At 46.6% G+C, this 15,996-nt stretch overlaps 1 long non-coding RNA gene across 4 annotated transcripts; it reads right to left on the bottom strand.

The window, feature by feature from the left end:
• Positions 1 to 1,839: 1,839 nt before the first annotated feature.
• LOC103672094 lies at positions 1,840 to 15,979 on the bottom strand. Of its 4 annotated transcripts, none has more exons than XR_005836241.1 (5): positions 15,844 to 15,979; positions 12,210 to 12,379; positions 3,990 to 6,709; positions 3,775 to 3,884; positions 1,840 to 3,514 (listed from the first exon to the last, which is right to left on the bottom strand). It is a non-coding gene; the product is annotated as an uncharacterized LOC103672094 (long non-coding RNA). The 4 variants fall into 4 exon arrangements; XR_571066.2 differs by having other exon boundaries at positions 12,210 to 12,397; positions 15,844 to 15,962; XR_005836242.1 differs by having other exon boundaries at positions 1,840 to 3,509; positions 12,210 to 12,397; positions 15,844 to 15,962.
• Positions 15,980 to 15,996: the final 17 nt, after the last annotated feature.

Raw genomic sequence — 15,996 nt, 5'->3', positions numbered from 1 at the left:
CCCTGGATGTGCCCTGATGGAGCATGAAATTTCCAGTAAGACCCAGTGGCAAACCAGATGCTTTTTCTCAAAAGACAATATAGCTTGCCCTAAAACCTTAGGAGCCCATGCCCTGATTCTCTCATCCTGGCTCCTTGGAGGCCCCAGGCAACACCCATATTGGCTAGTCACTCCGGGCAACACGAGATCTGCCGTATCCCTCGTCTCAAGTGATTGAGCAGTTTCTGCAGCAATCCGGGCTTGCAGATCCTTCTCTTGCCCTGGGCCTGGCTCAAAACTGATTGCCTTATGGGCTCCTTGGCAATTGGGTAAGAACAATACACTAAATGAGGAATATGTTGCCTCCAAATCCAAAGAAATCCGCCAAGTATTTTATCTCTTCTTTAGTGACAACGGGGTGCAAGTGGCAGCAATTTGCTTTAACTTTGAAGATGTCCTGAGATGGGATTAATAATATCATCTAACTTACAGGAATTCCCTGAGGAGAGAAAGGGATACTTGGGCCAACACATGGCATTGAGCAAGTGCTTGTAAGTGTTAGCTCTGACGATGATGATGGTGATGCTGATTATGTTTATTATTGTTGCTATATTTGAAATTTAAGCAAGATTTAGTTCTGTAAAATCCTCCCTTCTCCCCTTCCTGGCCATGGCACACCACAGTCAGCTGGGTCAGAAGGAACAGAGGTAACGTCTGACACAAATGACAGGAGCCACATCTCTTCTTAAAAAGCCGCTATCAAATTCAAGAAGCTAGTTTATATCTGATCAAACAGCTATTGGGTGTCTGAATTATTTTATATGTAGTAGCATGTTCCACTGGCCCTAGACTGTTTTATGGTTTTTAGCAAGAATAGGATCGGAAGTGTCCTCAGTTCTCACCTCCTATGTACGTTTGTGTGAGTGTGTGTGCAAGGCAGGGCTGTGGGGAAGGATGGGGGAGAGTAGCAGGAGAAGCCGTGAGTTCTCATGTCTGGAAACAGAGCCAGAGATCCCAAATTCATGTGTGCAGTGAGTTTGGTGAAAAGGGACAATGGGGCTGGAAAGAGGACAGTAAAGCAGGGCATCCTTTGGACCTCAGTTCCCTCCTTCCCATCAGATAGGAACAGGGCTTTATTCCAGAGAGATCCTGATGCCATCCTGACGCCCTCTCATGTCTGCTGGTACATCAGGACCAGAGACCAAGCATCACAAAGCTTCAGCACGGCCACCACCTTCCTCTTCCCTTTACCTTCCCTATGTTGGGTACCCGTGATGATGCTCTGGAGGTCGTGATGATGCTCCCAGTGGCCGGGGAGGTGTAGTCATCATGGGCAGGAAGCGAACAGTCGGCTAGAGAGCAGCCCAATGCCGGGACTGACCCCACAGGGAGGCGCATGTGGACCAGAGAAGATAATGGTGAAGCAGGGGATGTGAGGAGGTCTGAGCACGTGGCACAGACGGTAGTTTGTCCCTCCTGTGATGCCCCTGCAGCGGAGCGCCGGTGCTCCCATTACCCTCCCCAGTCCAGCACATTCTTCCCGGAGCCACCCCGGCTGCAGGGGGATCAGCCTCCTGAGGGGAGCTCACGGCCCAAATGAGGAGGAGAGGGTCCTGCCTCACAGAGAAGTACATTCACAGCTGACACCCCCCCCCCCTTCTAAAGCCCCCTCTGCAAACGCCTCTGGGTCCGGGTCCTGCTGTAGTCATGGGGACGCTGCTTGGTTTCCTGGCCGCTCAGCCCCTTTACCTACGGTTGAGTCTCCTGCGTGACTCAGAGGCACAGCCAGGTTTGAGCTGGTCTGGGCTAATCAACAGAACCAACGATAACACAGGAAATACTGAGCACCAGATACTATTACCTTCACTCAGCATGCTTTAATGAATGTAATCTCCATTTGAGAGGTATGATTACTGTTTCCCCCATTTCACAGATACAGAAATCAAGGCACAGGGAGGTTGAGCAACTCACCTAAAGTGGCCCAGCCAGTGGCTGGCTGAGGAAGCGTGGCCCCAGAACCCTGCTCTGTTGCACACATGCTACTCGTAAAAAGTACACCAAGGCCCACAGAAGCTAAGTGATTCACTCAGGTTACCCAGCCAGTAGCCAAATCACTAAATTTTCCAGGTGCAAAGCCCTCAGGAAGACAGGCATGTCACATTGTTCGTTCATTCCACTAACATGTATGAAGCATGAGCTCTCTGCCAGGCGCTGTGCCAGGAGGGAGAGACACAGTGAGACGGACCTTGGCACCGATGGCCAAGGAGTGTGTAGGGCGGCAGTCCCACGGTGTGTCCTGACAGCACGCTTCTGGGTGAGGAGCCTGCCAGGCCGTCTTCTGCGGGGCCCTTGTGAGCCATCCATCCCCGTGGAGCTTGCCCTTGGCCAACACCAACGCTCTGCTGTGCGGGAAGGGTGCCGGTGCCAATGCCCACAGTGGAGGCCGCTGTGTCTGGTCCACACTTACGGGCTGGTTCATTTATTCAACATGTATTGTGCACATATCGTGTGCTGAAGAGGCTGGAATTCTTCTGATTTAACAGTCAAAACAGAGAACTTGGGAAATGTCTCAAAATAGGAATTTGATTTCTCCAGCTCTTGCCTTCTCTGGCACTAAGCACATGTTATATGTCCTGGAACAACCGCTTCTGCCACCCCCGCCCCCAACCCTGCCTACTTGCTACTTCTTCATATTCTGGGTCAGTGCCACTTGTCTCGGAGAAGTCTCGTTGTTCTCCCGACTCCACCTTTACAAATAATAATGAAAGATTATAATTCCTAAAGATAAGAATAGCTAGTCCTTAACATAGCACTTACCTCGAGTCCCGCACTGTTCTAAGTGCTGGACATATGTTAACTGATTGTATACAGTGCTGTTTACAAACAAGGAAATTAGGCACAGAGAGGGTAAGCAAGTTAGTCGAGGTTACACAGCTAGCAAATGATAAAGCCTAGTTTTGAACCCAAAAGTCTGGCTCCAGAATCAATACAAAGATGCCATAGATTTAAGACAATATTTTATGACACATTTCAGAACGCAAAAAAGGAACATTGCATTAAATATATACTAAAACCCTGTGTTGATAACTATTGGTATATATCCACATAATTGTATCCCATTTTCTTCCTTGATGTTACACTGGACTTTGGTGTCCAAGACTCCGTTTCGCTCAGAGGGTGAACCTTCCTCTGAGCCACTTTAGCCAGCAGCAGTGTGCACGGGTACTTTAGATGTGATGATAAAATGTCCAGACATATCCGAGAACACAAAGCTAAGTCGAAGTTTCGTTTTTTATCTGTGTTGTACCATGAGTTACTGAAAGTTAAGTATCTTTTCTGGGAACACGAGCCCAATGTGATAGAAAGATACACACAGGGCCTAGATCTTTGAAGGAAATGACAATGAGCAATGCTGTGGATGAAAGTTTCCAGTCAGGTGGTTAGTTTTCTCTGAACTTGACTCAGACATGCCCAGCTTCGATTCGTCCTGGTCCTGCCGGGCCGCAGGGGCTGCTCCTGGCCGACCTCACCTGCACTGTCCATGTGAGGGTGTATCAGGCCACAGGTGACAATCTTGCCAGACCCTGTGCCTCTCTTGGTTCGGACCCCCGACACTGTCTACCTTTTAGCTCCCTTGCCAGCCTTTCTCCCCTCCCTCGGATTCACCGTCCTGGGGACTGAATGTCTCTGTACTTTCAGGAACCTCCCCAGCCCTGGTCCCTAACTCTCCCCTCCCAGCCGAGGACCAGGAGCCCGTGTAGAGCCAGGGTGAGTACAGAGCCTGCTGCTACGTACCTCTTTCTGTCTGGGGACAGAGGCTGAAGTTTCAGGACTGGGCTTATGAGGCTCGTTGTTTTTTAACTCCTCCTGATTCTCTCATTTCCTCCGGCAGAGCCTAGGAGCACCTGGGAAGGCAAGCAGGGCCCAAGTTCCCGGCTCTCCTCTTCCAGGGACTTAGTCTCCAAATGGGTATGTTGTTCAGTGATTAGACATGATGGGCCTCAACAAACCTTAGCTTCCTTTGTCTCCATGGATGTTTTCGTCCCCAGGCTCGCTCTGTTCTCTGCTCCACGGCGAAGAAAGGGCAGCCTCTGCCGAGCAGCCTGCGCCTGGAGGGAGCCCCAGAGGGAGCTACAGTAAGTGAGGAATGTCCTGCGGGTGTGTCTTAATCTTGACGCAGTCGTCAGGGTCTCCAGGTGCCAACCAGGATGCCCGTGTGCCTCCCTCCCTGGGGTCCTCGGCTGCTGCTTCGAGGAAAAGGGGAAATATGCACCAGGGGGCTGCCGAGGGGGCCAGCGACTCAGAAGTGCCCGTGAGGATGCCAGAGAAGGTTCTGAGACTCTCCAGTCCCTGACCTGCTCATGACCCAGACCCAGACCTTCAGGGACCAGGGCTCGCCCGGCTGAGCTACCCTCCCGGTTCTCTCCATCTGCTCGCCCACGGCTATCCCTCCTGCAACCATGAGGTGAAGCCAGCCCTGCCCCAGGCGCCCTCAGCCAGGACAGCCAGGGCACAGAAGGGACATAGGCCGAGGGGACCTGGGTGAGTAGGAGCTGGGGGGCACAAGCCCAGGAGGGCCGGTGTGCAGAGTCAGCGCCCGCACACAGTGACAGGGGCCCGGGCCAGCCCACAGCTGGCATAGCAGAGCCCCTGGGGGACATGCTGCCACGGTCCTTGGGTTTGGTGGTGACAGAGGGCCTCAGCTGGGTAAGCCGTGGGAGGACACGTGGACTCCGCCACTCGGGGCAAAACCGGTGTCCCTGTCCGTCACGGTGAGTCACCGCGTCAGAACAAGACTCGGCAACAGCTCTTCGCCTTGGTCACAGGAAGACCAAAACCTGGGCTTTCGGCCACTTGAGCACATGGGCAGGACCTTCCGGTGTGATTTAAATCTTGACGTTTGAATCTTGATTGTCATCCGTATTTCCATCATCCGTCTCATGAGGCCCGCGTAAATGAATACACCGAACCTAATAACGTAGCGTAGATTGTCGCCGAGAGAACAGCAGTGTGACAGCAACCGCGTGCAATGCCCCCTCCGCCAAGGGAGACTCGCATTCCTACGCGACGGTGGAGCACGCGGACGACATCGTACCGCGTAACTTAATCATGTGAAGAACTACCTTCAAGCCAATAAGTTCTGGCTAACGGATTCCCCTCCTCACTCTGCGCCGTCTACTTCCCACTCCTAAGAAACAAATGAATTCTTCATACCGTTTCTAGATTAACTTCACATCAGTTTAAAGGAAAACCACTTGACTCTCTTGGCAATTTGAGCATGAATATTCTTTCTAGAATTTTTTTACACGCAGTCAGCCTTAATATCACATCAATTCAATCCCGAGTCCTAGAAATTTCAAACAGGTATGAAATAAAGTTTTCATATCAAGGAATACAAATAATTGAGACAAATATGAATCTGCATTTACAGGATAATTCACTGCAACGGTTCCTAAAGCAGAGACCAGCTTCTCTTTTCCTTTTACGCCTAATTTTGCAGAGTCCCTGGTTCCCCAAATAGCACAGACTGTCTCTCCTCCCCTTACCTCCCCCCACTTCCCACGTATACACCATCAGCCTCCTGGATTGCAGGAAAAATTAAAATCCTTGAAATGTTTCCAGAAACTTGTTGAGGCCAAGTAGACGAGATATATAATTCTCAATTAAAAGCAGGGGAAAATAAATTCTAAAAAAGAGGAACAATGTGACCCATCAATTCCTGGGTGCTGCAGAAATAATAAAAAATATCATTGACAGGCAAGATGGGGAAAAATAAATAGAAGAAGGAGGGAAAATCTGACAAAGTAGCTGGGGTGAAATTGAGACATGGTGGTGAATTTTACATGTCAACATAACTCGGCTCGGGGTGCCCAGGTAGCTGGGAAGACATTTATTCCGGCCGGTCTGTGAGGGCGTTTCTGAAGACATCAGCATGGGAACCGCAGGCTGGGCAGAGAAGGTCGCCCTCACTGGTGTGCACGGGCTCCATCCATGCTGCCAGGACAGAATAGAACAAGGAGGTGAGGAAGGGGCTGGAGGAAGCACATCCACTCTCCGGGTTCTCAGGCTTCGGACTTGGACCTGGACTCACACCACTGGCCCTGTGGTTCTCGGGCCTGCGGGTTTGGACCGCAACTGCACCAGCGGCTTCCCTGGGCCCCCAGCTTGCAGATGGCAGACCGTGGGACTTCTCCATACAAAGAAGTACATAGTATGAGTTATACTTCCATAATTGCATGAGACAATCCCTCATAATAAACCTCTTTTCTCTGGAGAATCCTGACTGACACAAAGCACAAAGAACTATCTAGTTCAACAGAGAAGAGGACGTGTTTGAACAAGAGCAGCATGGCCTCTGTGATTTGGAGCTGGCGACCCCGGCAGGCACCCATGAGTAAGTTACAAACCTGGAAGATCTGAAAACGAGATGAGGTGTGAGAATATCTGGTTGACACGTGGATAGGAAAGATCACTGCAGAGACTCAAGAATAACAACATCAGTTCACAGGGCACATTGGGAATAGTCTCTTCCCCACTCTGTTTCTGGAAGACAGGTGACACGGCAGAACAAGAAGAAGACACAGTTTGGGCTGGGCAGGAGTGCTGACCACCACGCACACTGTCTGACCTTGGGATCTTGTTGTCCTCTCTGAGCCTCCAGCATCTTCCCTGCAGATGGGAGTGATTGCCCATCTCGGTGGAAGACCGAATGAGACCTTCTAAGCAATGCCTGTTGCAAAGAAGACATATCATCAATGGCAAATTTAATGTTGGATCACTGCTACCATTTTTATGATGGGAAGTAATGTCCCTTTTAGATATTCCAAAAACTACTCATCAGGAGGTCTCTGGTGAATATTACTCGTGTTGCTGCCATGATATTCTCCATCCTGGGTGTCCAAACTCAAGAACGTACGTAGGATCCTGCATGCCTTCATCTATGCCCATCCAGTCTTCTGACAGTATTTCAGTCAGAACCCTAGGTCCTGGCAACAGAAAGACTCTGGAACTCTTTTCAAAAGGCAGGTAGTTTACTGGAAGTATATCAAAGATTTAGAAATGAGTGAGCACAAATGGGAGCTGGAAGCCCAAGCATTAGGAGCCACAGCAAGTGTCCTGCTGTAGAAACGTGACCCACACACTGCCCTCTCCATGGTCTTGGCTGCACAGCTCCATGCCACCAGCAGAGTCCCGTGGTAGAGGTCTGATTGGCTGAACCCGGGTCGCAAACCCACCACCCCAAGGCAGCTCAGGCAATGGGGGATGAAGAATCTTCTTCCTTGGGCTTTTCAAATGAGAGGCTACCCTGCCCCCCAGCATGCCTGTACTTTAGGTGAGTCCATCTAAAGGGAAATCAGGCAACCAATGGGAAGGGTGTGTGGTACTCGAGACATCAGATAAATAAGTAATCAACAAGAATCTGCTAAAGACAGTAACTTGATCATGAGAATTTGACTGCCTGGCCCACAGCCCTATTTCCCTTCTTAAATTTCAGAAAACACCCTTGGATGTTTCATAGAGGGCAAATCTATAAAAGAATGTCTATTGAGAGCAAAAATGCTATGATTCCTGAAGAGAATTGAGTATTGGCGGATGTTCAGGAAGTTGAAAATACTGCTTAGAACTGAAAGACTAAGTCTGTGAAAATTTTAGTTAATTCATGGCATTTTTCTATGACAACTTATAAGATTATAGGTATAAATAATACCACTGGGAGTAACTGTATTCATTTCAATATCATTAAGAATTCAGATGGGACTTTGGTCATGGCGTCAACAGCATATGGAGAGAAGTCATATCAGATACTAATTCTGTATAACAAACCACCCTAAAACTTAATGGCTTAAGTCAATAGCCAGGTATGTATCTCATGGTTCTGCAGTTTGGCAGCATGGTCTGGATCCAGCTAGGCAGTTCTTACCACCTGGGCAGTGCTGGCCTGATTTGTCAGGACTCTTTTGTGTGTTTCTGCTGTCAGGGGAAGGATGGCTTTGTGCGTTGTGATGGCCTCACTTGGCGTGGCTGGGAGGACAGGGTCCTCTCCCCACGGTCTTTCATCCTCAGCAAGCTAGCCCGGGCTTGGTCACAGGGCAGTTACTGTCTGCCAAACAGTGAAGGGAGATGCATGAAAAGTCTCTCAAGACAAGCACCCAGAACTTGCACAGCATTGCCCCTGCCCCTCCTGTTGGCCAGAGCAAGTCATAAGGCTAGACCATATTCAAGACGTACAGAGAGAGATTTCCTCTTTATGAGAGGAGTCACATTATAAGGTCATTCATGCAGGGAAGGGAAGAATTTGTGGCCTGTTGTAAGTAGTGAGAAGGTACCCTAACCCTAACCCTAACCCTAACCCTGGACAAACTTAGTAAACAGAATGTAGATATGCCCTACGGTGATCACGGCTAACACTGCACTCACGAGGAATTGAAGCTCAGGAGCACCTGGTGGCTCATCTTGATTTCAGCTCAGGTCATGCTTTCAGGGTTGTGAGATCGAGCCCCCAGTCAGGCTCGCCCTGGGTGTGGAGCCTGCTTAGGATTCTCCCTCTCCCTCTGCCCCCACCATTCTCTCTCTCTCTCAAAAAAAAAAGAAAAAAGAAAAAGAAAAGAAAAAAAAAGAAAGAAAAAGAAAAGAAAAAGAATTAATCTCAAGTTGGCTATGTTTCACAATGATAGAAACTTAAATCCCACATTACGTCATTGACTAGGAATCAGTCTGCGCTAAAAAGTTAGAAATGGAACACGTCTCAAACTCAGTAATTAAAGCCATGAACTAGACATGCCCCTGAGATGAGCAGGCCAGAGTTTAGCTCTTTACCTGAGAGTAAGGGCACAGTGGTCATCGCTACGGGAAGTTTAGGAGTCTTGCTTGTCACACAGCACCAAAGGGAATAGAAACAAATGACTTGATCCCATCATCTGAGGAGCCATCTGGCCTCAGCTTCCCAGCAGAGATTAGATCAAACACGTGGCCCTTTTAGCAGATGATACAATCCATTTAAACACTAACTCATTAGGATTTCCCCAAATTAGGGATTTTAGTCACTGAAGTCAGTTTCTAGAAATAAAAGTGTGGATTGCAATGCATGGTCCCAAATCGTGGAACTGGAAAGTGAATGTGGAAAATGCAATGTAAACTTGTACAGCAATAAAACAATAAAACTAAAGTTTGTCACCATGTAAGTTTACAGAACTGAAATTTATGTTTCACATACACTACGACATGCTGGCTCTGGTCCTGATTTCTTGATGCCGAAGAAAAGACATCAATCAGGTTTCCAGTTCCCAACTTAAATGTAATGAACAATGAAAGAAAAACTAATAATTTAATTATGTCTACATTTCAATATGTTGTTTTCAAATTTGGATTTAGAATGTAATATATTTACATTTGCATCCATGTTTATATTACGTGGCACACATATCCAATAGTTCAGTAAAAACAATTACAATTTTGTTGCATTCTGGCAGTTGATTTTTTTCACACCTCATTTTCTTCACTCAACACTGCCTGCCAGCACCCTAAGGTTTTGAATTCACACCCCTTAAAATAGGCTGAGTCAGAGTAAAACAGATGCCTGGGGCGCCAATCTATGAGAAGCAATTAAACCAGAGTAAATCGGTAAAATATAAATTTGCCCCACTTCCATCAAATGGAGAGCACTCTCCAGTGCAGTTTTTAAAATTATGCCTCTCTAAAACCTTCTCTCTGTTGAGGTTTCTGTGATGTCCATTCCAGCTAAAAATTGGTAGTCACAGATGAAATTTGGAAGCCAAATGCATAGTTTAGTGTTGTTTGCCAGTGGGTGGGTGATTTTACTTTAGTGCTGTTGGGGAGCAAGAATTCCTGTCCCCTTCATGGTCCTTCTAGCCGGACTAAGAGTCCAACTGATGTGAGACAGATTAACAAGAGAAAATTAAGTTTAAGTTTGTATGTACAGGGAATCCACAAAGACCGTCAGGCAAAATGAGGTACCTGTGTCATCCCAAACTAAGGAGAAGGGGGCAGGGGTCTGGGACTTCAGAGGGAAGGAGTGTAGTTCACAGGGCACTGCGGAGAAGAGCAGATGCTTGGTAATTAGATGTTTGCCCTGCCGTGTAGATACGTCACTCAGATAAAATTCATCTCTGCTCTTAACCCTTATTCTGGGAAAGACCCCCGATTCAGATTCTTCTGTGTGGTTGAGGGAGGGGCAAATGTTTCTCTTGAGCCCACAGGGTCTCGATTGTCTGCAGCTCAAACTAATCTTCACACTAGATTGGTCCATCTTGGGGTAGCCTGTCCTCAACCCCTACAAGTATCTAAATTTTGTCTTATTTTTTATTTTATTTATTTATGTGTTCATTCATTCATTTAATTTGAGTATAGTTGACACACAATGTTATACTAGTTGCAGGTGTACCACAGAGGTATCTAAGTTTAAAATTTTTTTAATATGCAGACTTCCAGTGAATTGCCAGTTTTGGAAAAATCACAAAATTGAACTAAAAATTACAGTTTAAAACAATTTTTATTTTGCTGATTTTTTTTCAAAATGTTTTAGCCAGTGGAGGTGAAATAATAATAATAATAATAATAATAATAATAATAATAAAGTTAGTTTCTACTGTTGGAGAGGAAAAAATCTTATCTACCCTTCAAGACTATTCTGACTGGTCTAAGAATTACACTGACATGATACAGATTAGCAGGAGGAAATACAATTTAACTACATCCGTATCGGGAATCCACACAAGCATGAGATTCCAAAGATGCTGGGCAAAATGAGGTATTTGTGTCATTCTGAACTAAAGAGAACTAAGGGTCTAGGACTTAGAGGGAAGGAAAACAATGCATAGGAAGACGGAAAAGTAAATGTTTGGTAGACAAACGTCTGCTGAGCCAGACAGCAACAATGGGACACAGAGGAATTCTCACAACAGACTTGGCTGATTTCCTCCCCCTCTTCCACCCCTCGTTCATATTATACCATAGTTATCTATGCTGAGAGCTCCCTTCCTGGAGCAGGTCCTCTGCCCAAATTCTTTTAGGGAGTCAAGGGGGAAGGTAAAAATTTCTTTGTGAATCTTTGGGCTTTGACTGTTTTCAGCTCGAAATAATCTGCATACCAGATTAGTACATCTTGAGGCCACTCATTCTAATCCCCCTGCTGAAATCAGTGGGGTGAAGCAGTATGTCCTATCCCCTTCCAAATAAGTGTTAGTTGCCCCCCTCCACATCTGGCCCAGGACTATGGTACAAATGGAGGCCTCCACACTATACATCTGGAGGTTTAAAAGTTAGAGCTCAATCTAGTACACTAATAACATAGATTTTATCCTCTTGCCTTGACAAATATAGCTTTATTATGACCTGGTAGTCTAGGTTCAAATAGAACATTCTTGGATCCTTGGGATTCCCTCCAGAACATGACCATGTAAGGAAAGTAAGCTTCTGGTCACTGGCCCCAAGCCTGCAGTGTCCTCCTTTTCTCCCCACGCCCAGCTCCACCCCGCAGGACAGTACGTGCAGACAGACCAGTCTGCGCACAGTGTTGTCTTGGCCATCCCTCAGAAAAAGATAAGCAAATGTGACAAAATGTTAACAATTGATCAATCTAGGTAAAGAACATGACAGTATTCGTTCTGTTATTCTTGTTATTTTTCTAAAAGTTTTAAATTTAAATAAATATAGGGGAAAATTAGTGTTTTGTTTAAAAAAGATAATAAATCTCAAAGTCACAAGTGGATTGACTTTGACCTGGATAGCTCGCAAGTGATGGAGCAAATCCACAGCCAGGCCTCAGGCTGCAAATCCCATGTCTGTTCCACACCCATCACCACACCAATGTGGGTCATGAGTCTGGAATAGAGGGCACTAAAGAGCTGTGATTCTATTCTCAAATGGCCCATTTTTTTTCTTCATTTACTTGAGAGAGAGAGAGAGAGAGAGCGTGGGGGAGGTGCAGAGGGAGAGGGAGGGAGTCTCAAGCCGACTCAGAGCTATGCACAGAGCCTGATGTGGGACTCGATCTCACAACCCTGAGATCACAACCTGAGCCGAAACCAAGAGATGGACACTTAACCAACTCCGCCACCCAGAGGCCCCTCCATTGGTCCAGTTTTTGAACAAAAAGATCTAGTATGTTCATAAACATGGAGGAGTCTAGACTTAGAACAAGTAACCATCTTGGAAAATTTTCTAATACCAAAGAGGAGTGTCTTTTGCCATTAGGCTAGAAGTATCCCTACCTGGACAGAGGAAAAGTGAAGGAAGTCTTGGAGATAGCACTGGCCTCCGAAGACGTGTAACAGCAGATGCGCTGCCTTTTCTCTGAGGGTCAAAGTTGATGATTCTAAGGACTTACTCCTCCATCGCTCGCCAGTCAGCCTCAGGACAATGGTTACACAAACCACGGGTGCTGGTTTGGGAGCAGATGCTGTTATTAACAAGATTTATAACAAATTTATCTGTTCAGTATTTTTCCACTCATAAAGTACTCTCAAGATGACAGATTTCCTGTCCCTTACTTAAAAATGCATAATTTCCCCCCAGTAATGAGGAACATACCCAGCATCCTGATCTTAGTTTCTAAATGCCATTTTCCACAGAAAAAGACAGGGATCCTTGGAGGAATGACTGATTCTAGAGCTGGGGCAGGAAAACACAAGACAAGCCCAGAGCATCTTGTAGTGCCAGAAAGTTCCGGAAGTGCTCAGAAAAAAGCAGAGGAATGAGGGTACGTCAAAGAGACACAGGCACTAATCTGAAAGAGTCCCCAGTGGCCAAAGCTGGAAACTTTTGAGCAATGAAATAAATAAGGTAGCGTTGGATCATTACCCAATGTACAAAATAAGTGTACATGAGTCTGTGGTGATAGAAACCAGTGATTGATTGAATGAATGAATGAACACACACACAAACAAATAAATGAAGGAGAAGAGACAAGTCTTCCTCACAGAGCTGGAACTTAACCCCTTCCTTGTCCCACCCCCCGAGGGACGGGACCTAGTGGCTTATTTCCAAACAACCGAGTGTGGAAAGGGACAAACAGCATCTTCGTGTTGAAAAGACCTGGTCAGCACCACTGGAGCCTTGTGAGCACCACCGGAGCCACGTGAGCACCACCGGAGCCTCGTGAGCACCACCGGAGCCACGTGAGCACCACCGGAGCCTCGTGAGCACCACGAGCAGCACCTGCAATAAGCTATGCCGAGATCACGGATTCCCTGATAGGACGTGACAAGAAGTACCCTCGACTCCTATGGCATTCTTTCTGAAAGCCCATCCCCCCAGTCTCATGTTTGCATGAGAAAAACATCAGACAAACCCAGAGCGAAGACATTCCCAAGTATTTGACCCATGTTCCTCAATACCATCAAGGTCACAAAAAACCCAGAAAGACCGAGAGACGGTCACAGACCGGAGGAGAGTAAGGAGAGGTAAACAATTGCAATGCAATATTTTGGATGGGACGCCAGAAGAGGAAAGGGATATTAATGGAAAGACTGGTGAAATCTGAATAAAGAGTGGAACTAATCCTAAGGCACCAATCCTGGTTTCTTGGTATTTTTTTTTTCCTTTGCATTTCTTTTTTTTTTTTAATGTTTTTTATTATATTATGTGAGTCACCATACAGTACATCCCTGGTTTCTGATGTAAAGTTCGATGATTCATTAGTTGCGTATAACACCCAGTGCACCATGCAATACGTGCCCTCCTTACTACCCAGCACCGGTCTATCCCTGGTTTCTTAGTATTGACAAATGAACCGTGGTAGTGTGAGATGACAACTTTCAGGGAACGGGGCGGGCGGGGGATTTATGGGCACTTTCTCTCCTGCTTTTGCAACTTTTCTGTGAGTCTACACTCATTTCACAATTTAAAGTTTATTCTTAAGAGGTATAGAGTTTCAAATGCTTTTTTTCTTTTTCTTTTCTTTTCTTTTTTTTTTTTTTTTTGGTATATGAAAAAGGTCAGGACTACAAGTATTACTGTCCTCCCTTCACGTGAACTCTAAATGCTGTTCCTGATTAAGCAAGCCACAGCCTGGTAAACTGTGGTGTACGCAACCCATGGCTGATATTTCAAAATGAAACCACAGTTTTGGTACCAGTAACTGAGGTGCTCATCTCAGTGACTCAAACACAACAGCAAAAAATAGCACTTGACTTATTTAAACTATTTAAGTTTTTGGAAGTTGGTTGTAAACATGACTTGTGGGCTTGGACATCTTATGTCATGAACGTAAGATTTTATCTGCTAATTGAAATTCACCCATTCAACAAAATTGATGCCAGAAACAAGAGAACAGAGAACAGGACTTTAACTTCCCCTCAAGCCTTCGTCCATCAATAATATTCAAGTTCTCCACTTCTGTAAACCACTTCTGTTGGTTGAAAACTGCATCAGTCATAAAGTGCTTCCCAGTTCATGGCCCTAGACGAGTCATGGTGACACTGAGTGTTTGTGGCGTGCTGGGCTCTGGGCCACGAGCTCTACGACATCATCGCACTCATACTTACATCGGTTCCAACGTCCCCCCTTAAGTTGATATTGTTTTTACCTCCTTTGTACCAGTGCTGAGAGTGGGGCCTAAGGACGCTAATGAGGCATTTGACCAAGGTCACATCACTAGTTAGAGGCAGAGCCAGGATTTGCATCCGGACGCACCTCATCTCAGCCCTCCTGAGACAAATGCAGGTAGCAGACACGGCACAGCTGTCAGAGGGCTAGGTGACGAAGGACCGAATGCCACCTTGACATCCTTTATGTCCCCAGAGTGCCTGATGTCTATGGCTGCTGTGGCTCTTACCACACTTTAGAAGTCTTTGAAAGAAATGTATTTTATTCATCTTATTTTACTTCTAAGGTCCTGGACATTGTCTGGACTATAACTGATGGTCAACACAAGCCCTCGTTAGAGAAAGAAGCTGCGGTAGGTGCACAGACACATGTCGTCCAGAGCAATACAGACCGCTCACAAGTCATCCTCTGTCTGATGTCTTCTGCTCACGGGAAGATCAGTCATTTACTCATGGGTATCTGGAGGGTGAGGATGACGGTGACGGTGACCACCTTCACCCGTGGCCACGCTCATCGCTCAGTCCCACAATGATACCTTCTCAACTTGGGTGTCACTTCCACTGAAAAGCCTCTCCTGGGTCTCCAGACCTGGGTTAGATCTCCCTCCTGTTGAACTATCAGAGCACTTTCCACTCTGTGTTTAACCCCGGGCTGGCTCTTCTGCCTGCCCCACGAGAATGAAAGCTTACTGAGTCTTGCTTACCTGGCCCCTTGCATGACATACAGTTATAGAATCCGTATGTATTTGTCATGACATTCCTGTAACAAATTTTGGATTCTAGAACACGAAGTTGAAAAGGTTACAGTCCATCCTCCAGGAAGAGCGAGATGGGCTCTAATTTATTCTGCAGTCTACCTGCTAATGAGACCAAAGTGTGTAGCTTTCTCAGAGACAATGAGTCAAGATATTCTCATATGTGTCAGACAGGGCATGAGCTGTCTTACGGTTCAGCTTCATCATCTACGGATGGTCAGCTGGAAGTGGTCCGGCAGAGGCCTCAGGGCTCGGAGGAGCGTCTCTCTGCATTGAAAAAGAACCTCACGGGGCTCCTGGGGGGCTCAGTCGGTCGGGCATCTGCCTTCGGCTCAGATCATGGTCTCAGGGATCGAGCCCCCGCGTCGGGCTCCCTGCTCAGCGGGGAGTCTGCTTCTCCCTCTGCCTCTGCCCCTTCCCCCACTGCTTGCGCAAGTTCTCTCTCCAATAAATAAATAAAACCTTTAAAAGAAAGAAAGAAGAAAGAAAGAAAGAAAGAAAGAAAGAAAGAAAGAAAGAAAGAAAGAAAGAAAGAAAGAACGAACTTCTCTGGCTCTGGAGTGATCCGGGTACATCCTTGGATTATGTCAATCTCAGCAGGATTGCAGTCTTGCCTGGTATCTGGAAGCAGACAGAATGCATTGCATTTTCCTTGGAAGGCAGCGGCTGGAAGATTCTGCCAATATGGTGACTAGAGC

This window comes from Ursus maritimus, unplaced genomic scaffold, assembly GCF_017311325.1.
Source record: "Ursus maritimus isolate PB19 unplaced genomic scaffold, ASM1731132v1 scaffold_2, whole genome shotgun sequence".
Classification (NCBI taxonomy): Eukaryota; Metazoa; Chordata; class Mammalia; order Carnivora; family Ursidae; genus Ursus; species Ursus maritimus.
This window is presented reverse-complemented; position numbering and strand designations above follow the sequence as displayed.